This window comes from Sinocyclocheilus rhinocerous, unplaced genomic scaffold, assembly GCF_001515625.1.
Source record: "Sinocyclocheilus rhinocerous isolate Xijiao unplaced genomic scaffold, SAMN03320098_v1.1 scaffold1449, whole genome shotgun sequence".
Taxonomy (NCBI): Eukaryota; Metazoa; Chordata; class Actinopteri; order Cypriniformes; family Cyprinidae; genus Sinocyclocheilus; species Sinocyclocheilus rhinocerous.
Genome location: NW_015664992.1, coordinates 68,371 through 73,198, shown reverse-complemented (window position 1 = coordinate 73,198; position 4,828 = coordinate 68,371).

The following is a 4,828-nucleotide window of genomic DNA, read 5'->3' as shown; positions in this document are numbered from 1 at the left end:
TTTTTTTATGGATGGGCGATTTTTATTTAACTTCTTTTGGACGGATGCATGCAACACCCGCTGAGTGCCATGAAACAGCTTGAAAGATCAAAGACAATTTTTAATACAACTCCGACTGGATTCGTCTGAAAGAAGAAAGTCATATACACCTAGGATGCCTCGGGGGTGAGTAAAGCGCAGCCCAATTTTCATTGTTGGGTGAACTAACCCTTTAATCTGACAACTATTATTTCACAATCGCCTTTGAATAAATAGATGTCATAATAACCTGTTCGCTTCAGTGCTGCTTGGTCTACTTCTTTCTGTCTCTCATTCATCTGGATTTTTATTTCTACTGCTTTTCTATACCTTATCACCCATACATTTATCAGGGTAAAAAAATTTTTTTTACTCTGTTATATAAATATAGTCATTATTGAGGATTTGGAGGTTTGTTCATGTTCACTGCAGGTAGTTAATTATTATATTACTACTTTTTAATATTTTAAATGAAATTTTAATTGATTTAACATTTTTAAAAATATGTCTTTGCAAAGAACTTGCAGTTGTACTCAGTATATGAACCACACGAGGGCGCCCTTACATCAACAGATAGAATTGGCTCTATTTCAATTAATGCGTTAGAATCTGATTTGAAATGCCACACATGAAGTTGAATTGGAATGACTGGAACAGATTATATATCAGGGATGATGACGGCAACTCCAAGATTTCAAAGGATTTAAAACCGTCCCAGAGAGATGGCCTTTATTGCTCGACAGGTAAGACATAACGCTGCCTTTTGTAACGTTATTTACTTAAATGGGTCAAAATCAACAATGGAAGGCAGTTACCTGCTCAAAAGACACCAGGGATATTAGTTTACATTATAGCCTATCTTATGTTTTAGGAGAGGGCTGAGTTTTGATGTTGTTAGTGATACAATGATCACCTCAAACAGCCATATTCATCCACGCTGTAGAGCAGAGCCGAAGCCTAACTCACTTACTGCGATTACCAAAATATTGTTCCTCCGCAAGGGACTTTACACCTCAACCGCTAGATGGCTAATGAAATCTTCCGTACTGCAGCTTTAACAGTTAACCTACTGAGTTTACTTGTTAAACCTGCTTTCTGGAACACCTGTGTTAAGCATAAGATTTATATTCGTTGGACAGTGATGCTAGTGATGTGCAGAATGCAACATAGGAGATAGCCTACATAGAAAATGAGTCTGCGTACAGAGAGGAAGAGAGGATTAAAAAAAAGGAGGCATCCAGAGAAGTAAAAGGGTTTTTGTCAGGACATGTTGTGATGGGCATGTTGGTATAATTACAGAGTGAGCGTGGTGTTTGGAAACTCAGCATACAGCTCTGCCAACACACACTTGCAAAATACCTTGAGCCTGGAGCATTCAATGCCCTAATTCATACAGACACTCTTATAAACACAAGCACATGTGCGCTCACACACACCAACCCATGAAATCAGCATTATTGGCAAATCACGTTTAGTCAATGTATATGCAAGCACACCACAGGTTTGAATTTGCCCGAAAAGTTGATGAATACATTCCAAAAACTGCAGCTATGCAAAATGCAACATTGCATTTTGTTGAATCATAATTTGTAACTATTTATTTATATCTATCCGAGTTATATTCAGTATACAATTATACAATCATGGCAAATAAATATAGCATCTTCACATTTTCAATTTCTGCACCAAAACAAATTTTGTCACAAAAGCAGGAATGAATTTGCTGATCATGTCTAGAATTGTGGGCATCAGATAAAGCTCTCAGTTCACAGTCCTTAAAGGGTTAGTTCACCCAAAAATGAAAATTCTGTCATTAATTACTCACCCTCGTGTTGTTCCAAACCCGTAAGACCTTCGTTCATCTTCGGAGCACAATTTAAGATATTTTTGATGAAATCTGAGAGCTCTCTGACCCTCCCATAGACACCGCCACACGCTCGCGGCATGATACTGTCGTGAACGCGCGTCCAAAGTGACGCAGTAGAGATGAAAATGTGGAATAAAGTCGTTATTTTTGTTTTCTTTGCGCAAAAAAGTATTCTCATAGCTTCGTAACTTTACAGTTGAACCACTGATGTCACACGGACTACTTTGTCGATCATCTTGGTACTTTTCTGGACCTTGAACGTGGTAGTTACCTTGCTGTCTATGGGAGGGTCAGAGAGCTCTCAGATTTAATCAAAAAGATCTTAAATTGTGTTCCGAAGAGGAACGAAGGTCATATGGGTTTCGAACAACACGCGGGTGAGTAATTAATGACAGAATTTTCATTTTTGGGTGACCTAACCCTTTAAAAACAGACTCCAGATTTTGTTTAGGATACTGGCAAATCAAAACACAGAAAATATTAAATATCTTAAGTATTACATGTGCACACTTTTTAAAATCATAAAATCCATTATAAGAATTCTTAAATGTCACTTCACAATATGACTGTTCTGTATTTTGGATGGTTTCCTGACCTCCTGACCTGCTCTTGTTTAAGCAAATGTTTAAAAGTTTTCTCACTTTGACAAAGGGGATCAATTCATTTTATATACAGCATAAACCTATAATTCTAACAATGCTTCAAATTACGTTTTCTCAGAAATAACGTTTTTCATTGTTGTTACCACAGGACATGTTCCAATACCGTATGTTTTTAAGTGTGGCTTGAGTGTCCATATAGCCACTGTATATACATGCAAAAGGTAAAACAACAAAAACAACAACAACAACAGTATTTTTGAACTAAATTTGTTACAGATCAGAAGGCCTGAGGCAGTTGTTAATAGACTAATGCATTAGAGGACAGCGTCTCTCTAGTGGTGATTTTAAACTCATGCTCCTGGCAGAAACAGCAGAAATTGTACAATTGTTTCCATATGTGCATCAAACTGCTTTTCCATTATTCAAACTCCTCCTTCTCGTTTTTTGTTCTCTCTCTCGTTTTCTCTCTCTCTTTTCTAATAATTTGGAGTTTTAAAAACTTTATGATGTCTGTTTTAATCAGAACAACCTGGCACATTTTGGCATGGCTATAAACTTATGGTAATTCAATCATTGTAAGGGAGAAAGAGAAGAAGTCAAAGTTACAAAGAGAGAGAGAGAGAGAGAGAGAGAGAAAACAGAGTAAAAACAGAAAGACTGTGGTAACCATCTTTCTCCCGACTGTGAGGCGATTTAAGCAAAAATAGATGTTCCATTACAGATGGAGGAATGGAAAGTAGTGAGGGCTTAAGTGAGGGAAAATGGCAAGAAAGAAGTAAAAGAAGAAGAAAAAAGAAGTGTAGTTAAACATGTAACACACACACACACACACACAACTTTTCCCTAAATACCCATGCTGAATACTAGCTTTTCAGAAGAAAATGTGAGTGTTGTTTGCCAAAGCAACCACTATGATGCCACGGTGTTGTGGGTGGTTGCTAGGGTGTTGTTTTTTTAATTACTACAGTGTTCAGAGTGTTTTTTTTTAGATGTTGCTAAAGGCTGGAATTAGTGTTGTCACGGTACCAAAATTTCAGTATTCGGTACCAATACCAGTAAAAATCCACGGTTCTCGGTACCAATTTCGGTACTAAAGCAAAACACAAAAACATGCTAATTGAACAACATTTAACAGAAGCTCTAAATATTAAAAATGTAATTGAAACTTACCTGCTTGAACTTGATCGGGGTGTTTTGTTAGTTTGCTGCGTTTCCTCCTCTTGAGGTCGCCACTGCTTTTATGAAGAGGTTGCCAGGTTTTCACAACAAAACCCGCCCAATCGCGTTTCAAGGGGGTCCCCTTGTGCGTTCCGAGGATAAAATACGCATGTTTTGGCGGGGTTCCCCTGGTAAAATTCGCATTCCAGGGGCTAAATATCACGTTAATGGGGTCGTTTTTCAACCCGCGGACATGAAAAACAACCCGTGGAGCGGCAACAGTGTTAAAGCAGCCCAATTCCGCGGGAAAACCGCGGACTTGGCAACACTGGAAGATGATAGCTTTCGGATAGCGCATCAAGAACCGGGTTGACCGGGTACTCGGTACCACCGGTACTTAAAAAAACCTGGTACCGTAACGTTTTCATTTTTTTAGTACCGACTTGGTACCGAAATACCGGGTCTTTTGACAACACTTGCTGGAATACACGACTTTTAAAATCTGAAGAGATTTTAAAACGCTAACAACGCAAACTTACCGACTTTGTAAGTAGTCACAGGGAAAAACTGACCATCATACACTAAGCGACTGAGGATCACACACTTCTGGACTTTAAAGTCGTTCCAATCACAACAAACTCACGCAGAAACACGTGCCTTGTTGCCAGGAGATGCGTGACAAATGGAAACAATATGTGGTCTAAAACCGGTTAAAAATATCAAACATGTTTGATATCCTGCGACTGGATGGATTCATAGTCTGAAGGGTCTGTGACCATCATACACTATATGAGTTTTTGTCAACTCAAATCTGCAGACTGGCAGTGACTGTTGACAAATAGTGTCAACTTCTCCAGACTGGCAGAAATCTGGGCAAAATTCATGTAATGCATTTCAACCTTAAGCAGTGTTGGTGAAAGACTTTTAAAACTAATGCAGTACAATATTGCGTTAGTTTGTTTTTAATATAAAAAGTTATTCATTTACAAATGTAAAAGCCCTTTCACACCAAAAGTGAAATGAATCAGCCTCAGGCTGATAACTACGTAACTTGCATTACTTGTAATGCGTTCCCCCCAACACTGGCCTTAAGGTGTTGCTAGATGGTTGAAAAGACCAGGGGTGCGTTTCCCAAAAGCAACTATGGTCGCAAGTTCCGTCATTACCAATAGAGTTCAATGGA